Source organism: Physeter macrocephalus, chromosome 7, assembly GCF_002837175.3.
Source record: "Physeter macrocephalus isolate SW-GA chromosome 7, ASM283717v5, whole genome shotgun sequence".
Classification (NCBI taxonomy): Eukaryota; Metazoa; Chordata; class Mammalia; order Artiodactyla; family Physeteridae; genus Physeter; species Physeter macrocephalus.
Window position 1 is genome coordinate 93,955,165 of NC_041220.1, and position 13,212 is coordinate 93,968,376.

Below are 13,212 nucleotides of genomic sequence, written 5' to 3' on the forward strand. Positions count from 1 at the left end.
TCCAGTTTGCTTTTCAGAGGATGAACTGAGCCTCTTTGGGCCAAGATCAGGCACACTGTTCGAATAATGTGACTGTAGAACCCAATTTAAAGGACCAGGCTCTGGCCTCAGGGATTATAGTGATGGAACAGCCGACAGCCTCCGAACCACTCTCTGCCTGCATTGTAGTCTTGAAATGGTTTGCATGATGGTACAGACTGACCAGAAACCTCTTGGATTTGCAAAACATTTTCTGTCATGCTTTGCCTTTTTGAAAAGAGGTCCAAGCTTTGAACAGTTCCTCCAAAGATAGACTTTGCCTTTGGAACTTTGGGGAAAAAGGCACACACACACACACACACACACACACACACAGACACACACACACACACACACACCTGTGTAGAAAATCGTGAATGTATCACATTAAGGGTAGAGCCATTATAAATGTTGGTGCAGTTAAATTCTGAAAATCAGGACTTGGAAAGGGAATGCCTTCTTTGCTGATTACACTGTAACTGGTGCAGCTATAATAGGCTCTAGACACTACTAGAATAGCAGATATCTGTGTGTGACTACAGAGGAATATATAAGAAAGAAAAAGACAGATGGTGTACTTAGGTGCACTTAAGTCTGATTGCATGAGTTGATAATGAATGCTTAAATATGGCACTCCAGTAAAATCAGATACCTGTAGACAATACTGGAATAACTACAGACTTGCTAGAGGGAAAAAATGAAGTTGTGGATTCTAATTTTTGTTTTTGTCATTATTATGATTGTCTATTTACTTGTATGGGGATTTTCATAATTTTCTCAGAGCCTAATCATAAAACAAAAAACAATCAGTAGCATACAAAATAGATTCTTAGCAATGAGAGGAAACGTAAAGATTGTTTCAGAGCTGTGGAAGCTCATGTCCAGATAGGTGAGATAACAAAGGTCAGACAATTCTTAGTGACAGATTGAGGATTAAAAGTCATGTCACATATCTCCTTGCCTAGTCATCATGCCACTACAAAGGACCATGCTTTCTCTCCAAGGAGATTATATTAAAACATTATAAATCAAGCAAAAATCATAAATAAAATACAAGCAACATTATTCAATAAGAGATAGCCTTCCACCCCAATGAACAACTTTGGTTTACATATTTCGGTGCCCCCAAACCAGATTAAGTAAAATTGTTTTAAAAACTTAATACAAGTTTGGCTTTTATACTGGCAAGTATGCACTCAATTTTCTAAAGGGGCGCCATTTTTAACACTGTTCCTGCGTATGCTGTCCAAACAGCTCTCCAGTTAGACCATTAAAAGTCCAAAGAGTAAAAACTCAAAAATCTTGCTTAGATATGATGCCAAAAGATGACTGTGGCACCAGGCAATTCTGGAGAGGGGTCCTGGCTTCACATGTACATAGGGATGGCGAGTGGCCTGACGGAAGTAATCCTGATCTTCAGTTCATGCTCCACACAGAAAGTAGACATCGATCAGAAGCTGTAAATAAATTGGACCTGGCATCTTAAGTGCCTTAAATGTTTGAAGTTAAACCTTAAATCACATCCTTATTCTTAAAGGTAGTGGGTGAACCTCCCATCAAAGAGACTGGTGGCATAATCAAGATGAGTAATGCTGCCGAATTCTGAAAGGACTTCACAATCCGAGTTGGAAAGACAGTCCCTGGTGCAGGAAGCACTAAAAGTCCACATGTCACTTATCGTGAGCAGGAATCTAGGTGGTGAAAGATGCATATACTTGACAATCAGACAGTGCTGACAGATACTGGAAACTCTTTGCATGTTGGTGGAAATGCTTTCCAATCACCATCTCAGAAACAGGTCCACATCAAGCTGTTACAGATTTTGCTAGAACACAGATGATTTTGAAAATAACTCTTCAAAAGGAAAGACCACGTCATATACAACTTTAAATTACTTCGTAACTCTTAATTTATACATTCTATAGTTGTATAAGTACAACTATAAAATTCTTTATAATTCTCACATGAATAGATATATTTAGTCAGCAAATATGATACAAATGTCACCTGTCTAGCTTCCCAAGAATTTTCTTTTTGCAATCCATCAAAATGGCAAAAGGACCATTCATTTCATTACTATTTGCAAGGGTGAGGTAAACACTGTAAAACTTGTACAATGTCCTAACAGAGGAAGCGATGCTATCAGCGAAATAGAAATTTTGAAAACTTCTGGAAGCTAGAAAGCATGTGGAATCAAATTGTCATAGAAATTAGAACAGAGAAAATCATAACTATGGAGGTAAGAGCAGTTCTTGCCCATTTGGATCAGGAGAAAACTTAGCTCAGAAGGTGCAGAAAGAGCATGAGTGGTCAGTAAGGTGATGATGTGGGGAGGAATTAAGGCTTAACTATGGAAGAGTTGGTCCAGCTATGCTTCCTCTAGAGTATAACATTGGCCCTTTTTAGCACATGGCTCTTAGCTGAAAGTAAGAGGTATTTCTGATGAGGGCTACCTTGATGAGGGTAAGCCAGTCAGAGGATGCTATGATTTCAGACCTTCATAGTAGATCTGAAAGAATAAAAGTAATAATAATAATAATGGAAAAAGGAAAGGCAGCTCCACCCACTATTCAAAGTGTGAAAGTCATTGACAAGTTTCTCGTCCAGAGTAAAGTCATCTTTCTCTGGTAATTAAAGAGGGGGCAAACTTCATACCTGTTTTGATCGATTCACTAGCTGTAAGGGAAGTCAGCTTGTCCATAAGCCCACTCCAATCAGTTCAGCAGTCAGCCAGTCCTGTCATTGAGGGGAGAGAATAAAAGAAGGAAATCACAAACAAATTCACTTTAAATCAGAAAGTTGACATAAGCTACAGAGAAAAATTTTAATAAATAGAATTTTAAAATTGAGATGGAATGGCTGATTTTCCTGGAAAAATATAAATGACCAAATTGATTCAAATGGAGGAAAATAATCTTAACAGACTGAAAAATCAGAGAAAAAATTTGAAAAATAGTCAAGATCTCATGGTAACCCTCTACCCACACCAAGGGCAATAAACCAAGACAGTTTTACATAAGAGAGTCATCAATGTGTTATGAGCAAATAAATCCTTTATTTATGTAAAAAATGATCCCAGCTCTTAGGATAAAACGCAGAGCTTCTCAACTCATTCTATAAAGCTACCATAATCCTTACAGCAATTCTGGAAAAATACAGATTTTAAAAGAGGTGAAAGAAAACTACTGTCCAATCACAGTTACATATAAATATAAACATACAGAAAAAATATATATATATAAATTCTAGATTGAAATTTAGCAAACTAGATCCAGTAACTTATTAAAAGAATATTTCATGATTCAGTATTAGGTAACCAAAGCGTTACTTTAACAAAAGAAATGTCCATTATATGTTAAGTTATAAACCGTTTATCCTAGTACAGTGTACAAATATTATCATTTTGTATGTTTGCCATGAAGTAAAGAAGTTTAAAACACCTTATGTTAACCTGAAATTCTTGTTACGTAATCATATATACAGGGCAGTTTCATTTATGTTAAAAAAATGTTTGTTTGGCATGTGAATGTGTGTGTATATGTGGGTGTTTTTGTATATAAAAATAGACAAGAAAATATCTGGAAGGATAAACACCAGTATGGTAACAGTGGTTACTCTGAGGAGGATCATTCTATTTTTGCTAAATGTTATAGCTCTTGCACATAGCATAGTCATTGTCACATAGAAGATTCGCTATTTGCTAAATGAATGAATTAAATACATTAAGTTGAGGGTGAAATACAACTTTCACGTTTTACTAGAGATATCTACGTTGCTTAAATATTTTTAAATAAACATCTATTTGATTGTATTAAAATGATATCTTAAAACTATATATGTTCACACACACACACAAACGTATAAGCGTGTATTATTTCCTAATGGTCATTCATTACCAAATATTTGTTGGGAAAGTAGTATGTGCCAGGCACTGCCTTAGATGCTTGATATTGACCAGTGAACAAAATGAGAAAAATAGATTCATATTTATTTCAAATATTCTGTTAGGAGGAATCTATTGAATCTTACAAAAATAAAAGTTCTTTTAATTGTATTAAATATATTTTCCTGTATGTATATGAGGGAAATTCACAGAAATTAGCTAGGAAATTGAGTTTTCACACTCATTGTTCCTTCTTCATTATTGATCAGGATTCACCAGCATGTATTTTAGGACCTTCTGTTAAAAAACAACATGGGTCCACTCTGAGAGAAGGATGGTAAACTGCTTATTACCTATTTAAATTAGAAAAAATGAAAATCTTTTTAACAGAGGGGAAATGAATCAAAGAACACTGAGTCTGAAATCAGATTGACCTGATTGTAAATGCTGTATTGTATGTGAGCATACTTCTGGGGGCGTGGAATTTAACACTCTGATAAGGGTACAGGGGGCTGTGCTAACATCTGTTAGGAGGGCTCTTAGGAGCTTGGAGACAGTTATGATGCACATTAAATGAAGTGGAAATACTGTAACTCTTGCCATACCATGGAAGAGGAGCTCAGAAAGCTCCAAAAAGTAGGCATATGAGAGTGGGTGTAAACCTGAAAACCCCACTGGGTAGTCATGTTCCATGGGGGAGCCCAGAGAACATTTTGTTTGCCAAATTAATAAAGAGTTCACTGGTTAAAAGGGTGTCAACATCACTGAGAAACTCAGTGATGGTTTTCCTCTGAGATGATATCATCCCTTGACATTGGGAGATATTACACAATTGGCTCCTTATAGCATTGGAAATGATAGGGTTTCAAATAAAAGAGGCTAGGTGGCAGTGCTTAATTCTCAGAAGGCAAGGGGGTTTAACCATCAAAATGAACAGCAGGGCTGGAGTGGCATCCAGGAAGTCCTGACCTGTAGGTATCTATGAAGATTATGTCCAGAACAATAGCTAAAAGCATACTGCACAGTCTTTACTAACAAAAAAATACCAAGTCGGAACGATCAGGAGACTGAGAATAGCTACCCAATGAAAGTCATTATCTCATGTTCAGCTTCTAAATAGAAGCCAATTTTCACACCTGGAATCCATTGACTGAAAGAGAGGCCAGATCGTCAGAAGAAAAGATCCTAGAAAGCCAGGTCAAATATAGGGTAATATTTCCGCAGTACTTCCCAAAGGGGCCTTCAGACATTTACAACAGGGAAAGAAGAATATCCAAAATATTTCAAGAAGGGAGGATTCGAGTTAATATCCAGGTTTCATGACTCCTCTGGTAAAGTGGAAGTATATGGCAAAGTAATAAATGATGTTCTGGCCCAGGTCTGGCTCACAGTGTGTCCAATGGGTCCAAGGACCCACCCAGTGGTTGTTCCCCAGCCTCTGAATAAATAATTGACATAGATATGCTCATTTTGATTCCTTTATTGTGGAATAAGAGCCACAGTAGTTAGGAAGGCCAAGCGAAACCTCTGAAACTGATACTTTCTCTCTTGCTAAGACAGCTAGAAAAAAAAATCAGGAAAATGACAGAAATTAATGCTACCTAAAAACCTAAAGAATATAGGGTAGTGCATCCTATCATATCTCCATTTGATTCACCAGTCTCTACCTTATAAAAGTCAGATGAATTCTGAAAGATAATAGTAGGTTACTGCCAACTCAATTGAATAGTATCTCAATTGCAGATATAGTGCCAGATGTGGTATATTTGCTAGAACAGATAAAAATAGCCTCAAGTACATGGTATTCAGCTATTGATCTGCTGAATAATTTTTTCCCATCCCTATCAAAAGGGTGGATCAAAAGAAGTTTACCTTCAAATAAAAAAAACCCAAAACAGTAAGCATTTATAGTCATGCCCCAGAGCTATGTGAAAATTCTCCCATGTTCTGTCAAAATATAGACTGAGGAAAGCTGGACTCTCTTGACATACCTCAGAGCATCCCATGGTCCAATCTATAATGTCATCATGCTAACTGGCATGAATGAGCTAGATGTGGCAAGTAGATGAGAGGCCTCAGTAAGACACATGCCCTCGAGAAAATAGGAGATAACACGATGAAGATACATCAGTGAAAGTTTTAGGATTCCAGTGGTTTGGGACATGCTGTGACATACCTTCCAAACTAAAGGACAGATGATTGTATTTTCTATCTCACTTGGTGATGAAGGAAGCACGATATCTCATAGAAGTTTTCAGGTTCTGGAGAAAGCCAGTACCACACTTGGAAATATTGCTCTATTCCATACCCTGAATGACCCAAAAGTCAGACATATTTGATGGGGCCCAGAGGAGAAAATGGCTCTGTGGAAGTTTATGGCTCCATGCAAGTGGCCCTGCTGCTTGGATTGCATGATCTGGATGACTCTATGGAATGAAACGTATTAATGTTTGTGAAAGACACTGTGTGGAGTTTATGGCAAAATTCGGGGATAAGGATTTGGCTCCTTCCAACCAATAAACCACACAGACCAGCTGAAATTGCTAGCCAAAACAGAAACATTTAGAACAGGTTGTATTGGAAAGAAATGATGATGTACTTTAGAGTCACTTAATAGCTTTAAAAAAATATTTTAAATAAGGTAGAATCTTTCTGAATTTTAGTTTACTGACCTGGAAACTGTATTTGCATTAATTTTGAAACACAGTACTAGTAGAAAGAATATAACTTAGGGTAATTAAAATCAGACAGAATCCTGCATCCATGAGTATCCAAGTTAATCTCCACACTGTGCTGGGTACCCACTATATAGCACAAACTATCACAGTATTTTATTGAAGCCTCCATAAGGGACTGGGCATAGATATGATGATCTCAAAGGAGCAAATGTGGTGTCCAAAGTTTCAGGAAGTAACTAGACAAATTCCCAGAGCTGATGCCATTTGAATGGTTGATTCTTTTGTTCATTTAGTTGTTCATCTTCCTTTCCTGCTGAGAATCCATTCTTGATGACTGGAGAATAAATTGTAGTCATCAATTCCCCGTGTATATATTTGGATTTGTATATTTCAAGCTCCACTAGTGCTTTGAAAATCACAGAAAAATAATTGCTTTATATTTATCTTTTTATTAACCACATAGGCTTTTTATTAAGCATAGGCTCTGCTTCCTGATTTGTTTAGTTCTTGGTAATTATGTTATGGCGGTTACTTTCAACAACAATAACAGGAGCAGTAACAATAATAATAAAACTAAATGTGTTGAGTGCATCTTGTGTACAAGGGACTGTTCTAAGGAATTTTCATGTATAATTCATTTAATCCTCAAAATAGCTATTGGAAGGAGGGACAAATATAATGAAGGAGGGACAAATATCATGAAGGAGGGACAAATATCAGACCTATTTAATATTTGGGAAAATAATTGAAAACAGAGCTTAAAAACCCCTATTTAAATTCATACATCTAGAAAGTGGTAGAAATGAGTTTTGAACTCATAAATCTCCAACTGCTTTGGACATACAATCACCTGCCATACTGCAGAAATGGCTGCCAAACTGTATAAAACCTAAATCTATGGAGCTCTGAATGACTCTCAGTTCCCTTCAAGTGGCTGTATAAGAGTTACAAACTATGGAAAGACAAGGATTTGAAGTGTTGTATACGATGATTGTAAAATAGCTTTCTACTTCACAATAAAATTAGAATTCACTTTTCCTGCTTTTCAAATGGTATTGCTAACTTAGAATGGGAATGAGCATTATGCAGAGAGAAGGTCTAAGAAATTTGTGTCTCAATCCCAGTCTTGCCATCAATGGCTGTGGAACCACAAGTCATTCAACCTTCTGTGACCAAGTTTTCTCATGTGTAAATAACTGTCAATAATACTTCTCAGGACTGTTTTAATAACAGGGAAAGAAGAATAATTAAATTATAATTAAATGGGACTGTTTTAACAATTAAATGGGTTAATGTTTGTAAAGCACTTAGCAGAGTGTTCTCATACCTTATAACAAGCAAACAAACAAACAAACAGCAACAACAATTAAAAAAATGAGTGATTTCTAGGGTTGGAATAACTGATCTCATGTCTTTTGAGAGATATAAAGCCAACTTCACATGACTAAAGGGATTTCTGTTCCCAGTAGTGTTTTAAACATCTCTGGGGCAGTTGTAGTAGTCAGAAATATACATAAGTACATATTTAAATGTGAGAGGAATGCCACTGTCTACTTTTTATAGTCCTATGGGGTTTTCCAGAATAGCTCTTTCGCTTTTAATTCTATGGAGAATTAAACACCTGACTTTTTAAAAAAATGTATTTCTTCTTCTGATACAACACTATGGTTTTCCTTTGGAGAAACACCAGTTAGCCCCTTTCAGCATATGCAATTGTTGGGAGAGAGGGCTAATCTTGCTCTTAACTCCAAGGGGGGCACTGTGAGTGAGGCAGTAGAAGTGACCCATGTCTGACCAATCAGAGAATCATATTCCTCTGGCCAGGGTGATTGGTCTGGAGATGGAGTTATGAAACAATCTGAGTCAATAAGACTCATTCTGGATTTCTTTTAAAACTATTGGGAAAGAAACACATTTTTTCTACTGACATGGCTGAGAGGATAGGATAGAAATATAACCTTGGAGTTGCTGGCAGCTATCTTGCCATCATGAATGAAGACTCTGCCTGACAGTGGAACAAATACAGAGGAAAACATAGTTCAGAGATGGATAAAGATTGAGTCCTGAGGATATCACTGATCTCCTGTGGATCCATCTGCGTCTGAAGCCAGAATATGATCAAAATTTTCAGTTGCCAGGGCCAACAAATTATCATTTTCCCCTAAACTAGGAAAACTGGTGCTATATCATTTACCACTAAACAACACAAAAGTAGTTACTCTTTTGACTTCCAAGTGTTGAAACTGCCAAATGCATTTGAAATGCTCAGCACTATTGGCAGCAAATATTCCAGGCCTTTTAGATATGCTCTCCATGCCTGTTTTAGTTGAGTGCTTGCTCTCAAAATCTAACCAGTGAACTGCTTTGCCCAACTTCTGGTCTTGCCACTCTGCCTTTCCCTTAAGAATCTGAATATAGCATTTGAGCTCTTTATAAGAGAATGGCAAGATTGTTTTGCATAAACACACATGACTTCTTCCAACTCATTCCCAAATGAGTCCTCTCCATCAGAGCATAGAGATGCCCATGGCATATGGCTCCAACTACACTATTACATTTGCTCCCTACAGAGATTCTCTGGGTCAGCTCCAGGAGACAGTAATTACTACTTGCATGAAAGTAGCTGTTTATCACTCAGGGGCTTCTGTAATTGATGTTTCTTACACCAGTGTTTCTTTCTTTTTCGAGGTGCCTCAGAGAACTGCAGACTAACTTTTTTAGGTAACATTTGCTTTTTCTTGCTTACTTAATTTTTTTAAGCAAATACTATCTTATGATGAATTTGGTCCATTATTGCAAAGACCCTGAATTCACATCAGACTCATTGCCTTGATAATGATAGATAAACTCTTGTCAAGAGTCACTGCGTATTTTGGGAAAGGAAAACCATATTTATTTATTTACAATTATGACATCATCTCCTGAAATTGCAAAGTAGCTCTTTAATACAGACATCAAAAAATCCATATTATAGGCAAAGCAGTTACTTTGTTGGGATTTGAAGACTCATCTTTTTATTTTTCAGGCAAAGTACCATGTTGCCTCAAAATATTGACACAAGGAAATGTCACCTGTTCCCACCTCTTTAGAATACTGTATTTAACATTCCACAGACTTGAGGCTCATAATAACTGTGCAAGCTGAAATTACCAGGGCAGCTTCTTAGTTGGCCTAGTGTGAGTGTAGAAGAGGAGATTTTAAGCATGTGCTCATCTGATAGAAGATCTTATTTGAGGGACATTATGGCTAAGTTGGAGAGACAACAGGGCAACAAACATGATAAATGGAATGGAAAGGATTATGGAACATATGAGAAGAGATTAAGAAAAATGGGGTCGTTTAATCTTGAAAGAAGATGAGTCTGAGGTGAATTGATCGAGGAATTTGAACTAGCTAAGGGCCACACTTCAATTAAATTTGATCCATTTGTAGGTGTATCTTCAAGCATGAATGTATGAAAGGTGAATTAAAGAGCTCTTATTTTACAGAAAGTGTAGTGATAAGCAAAGAAAGGATTTGTAAGTACTAAGCTAAAATAAAATTGTGTTATCATACTTAAGAAAATATTTGTACTGATTAATTGAAGACACACAAAAGCAAAGTAGAAAGACAATGGGAATAAGCATCTAAGTTCTTGGCATGGTTTTTAAAGGAAACACTTATGTTTATTATTTTCTATTTGTATTTTATTGAAATCAAGATATTTGGGTTAAATTCTAACTTGTTCACATGCTATCTAATTGATTCTGCACTTTGGTTTCTTTATTTGTTAAAAAGGTGGCAGAGGTAATATTTATACTATTTTGTTGGATATTAAACAACTAAATAAAATTTGCAAATCTATTTAGACTATAAAATATACATTATATATGTCTATGTTATACTTATCAAAGCCTTCTTACCAATGTAAACATAGCTAAGTACTGTTTTGAGAAGGAATATATGTTACAGAAAACCCTTTGTAAAGAATTCAAATAATTTACTTGTCCTCTCTGTTTAGTTTCAAGGCAACCTGAGGCTGCAATCAAAAATACATAAAATAAACAAAAATATTTAAATTAGGTGTAGTAGGAAAAAAAGTCAGGAAAATAAAATGTAGTGAGGGATAAAGCTAAATCATATATTTCATATGGATAGACTACAAACTTTCCTCTATGTCCTCTATGTTTCCTCTCAACTAAATGGAAAAAAACCAAACCAAACCCTGAGAGTTACACAACGTAGAAAATTCAGAATAAAGACCAATCAATACGGCAAAAAAACCCTATTCTTGGCACTATGGCCAAAAGAGTATGTTTTCTGAGTGCTCTCCTAGAGAGAACACTTCTGTCATAATAAACGAGTTCCTCAATAATATGTCAAATAGTACATACCATAATACTTTTATAGGACTATTTATTTTAGGGTTCAACAAAGTAAACAGTTGGCATAAAATCAAAGCATAATTCATTAAATGCAGTTCCAATGAGTACTGTGTAAATTATTCAGAGTATCCAGTTGTTTAGAACTCATATATAATAAATTCTGTTAATCTGTTAATTCTGTTTCTATCAATTTACATCAAATACCTAGCATTTGCCAACATTAAGTCTTTGCTATATACAGAAATAAAGCATGGTCCCTTAGTCAATTCTGCTTCTGGATTTAATGGAATAGCTGATATTAGGCTGAACCTCTCACCAGAACCAACTATAAAATCTGGAAAAAGTACAAAGGAAAAAACAGTTATTTGAAGATATAGAGAACAACCAAGGCAATCAGGATTTGAGAGACAATATTTCAAGAAGATATTTTTAAGAGACTGAAAAGCTAAATAAAATATTAAGCAGTTTTTTAATGACTGGGAGATAAAATTGAAATTCAGAGTAATGAAGTGAAGCCTAGGTAAACAGTCCAAATTTTCTTGAGAGCCTGGAAGGGCCACTGATCTTTACTGGTTAAGGTGATATGATCATATTCTAGCTACTGGCCAGATGAAAAATAAATCCTCTGAAAGATAACATCATCAGACCCTTTAAAATTGTTTTATGACATTTATTTAATTGAATGCTAGCTATTTTACAATATTGACCAAAAACAGGAGAAGGAGAAGAAACACAGAAAATTAAAAAATAAAAACCTTGGGTGAAACATTTATTAGAGTCATCCAACAGACACTTTAAGATAACTAAGATTAATGTGTTAAAAATGTAAAGAAGGATAACATTGAAATTGAACTTAAATATATGAGAAAAATCAAATGGAAATTCTAGTTATAAAAAAGAAAATAGCAGCTATTAAGAGATCAATGGCTGCTTTTAATAGAAGGTTAAATACAATAGAAGACAGGAGTAGAGAATTGGAAGATAAAACAGTAGGAAATATCCATTTTGAGACATAGAGAAAAAAATGTAAAATATAAAAAGGAGCATACCAGACATCTAATATACAGCAAAGATGTATAACATACTTGTAAATTGAGTCTCAGAGTAGGGGAAAAAAGAGAGAATGGGACAAAAACATTTTTAACAGATACAAAAAAGAAGAAAAACATTTTTCAAAACCAACATGAGACATTAAGCCACAGGTTTGAAGAGCTCTGAGAAACCAAAGCAGGATAAATAAATATAAAATAAAGCAATGTCTAAGCACATCATAGTAAAATTGTCAAAAAACAAGGACAAACACAAAACCTAAAAGCCAGAGACCAAAAGACATACTGATTTCAAAAGAGGAGCTATAGAAAAAGATGAAACCAGAAGATAATGGAATGACTTTTAAACTGCTGAAATAAAATAATTGTAAACCTAGAATCCAATTGCCACCAAAAACATGCTTCTAAGACCCAGCTCCACTCAATGACCAGCAAAGCTCCAGTGACGGACACCCCATGCCAAACAATTAGCAAGACAGGAACACAGCCCTACCCATTAGCAGAGAGGCTGCCTAAAATCATACTAAGTTCACAGACACCCCAAAACTCACCACCAGATGCAGCCACCAGAAAGACAAGATCCAACCTCATCCACCAAAACACAGGATCCAGTCCCCTCCACCAGGAAACCTACACAACCCACTGAACCAAACTTACCCACTGGGGGCAGACACCAAAAACAATGGGAACTACGAAAAAGCAGCCTGAGAAAAGAAGACCCCAAACACAATAAGTTAAGCAAAATGAGAAGACAGAGGAATATGCAGCAGATGAAGGAGCAAGATAAAAATTCACCAGACCAAACAAATGAAGAGGAAATAGGTGGTCTATCTGAAAAAAGAATTCAGAGTAATGATAGTAAAGATGATCCAAAATCTTGGAAAAGGAATGGAGAAAGTACAAGAAACGTTTAACAAGGACCTAGAAGAACTAAAAAGCAAACAAACAATGATGAACAACACAATAAATGAAATTTAAAATTCTCTAGAGGAATCAATAGAAGAAAACTGAAGCAGAAGAACGGAAAAATGACCTGGGAGATAAAATAGTGGAAATAACTACCACAGAGCAGAGTAAAGAAAAAAGAATAAAAAGAGTAGAGGACAGTCTCAGAGACTTCTGGGGCAACATTAAATGCACCACCATTTGAACTATAAGGGTCCGAGAAGAAGAAGAGAAAAAGAAAGGGACTGAGAAAATATTTGAAGAGATTATAGTTG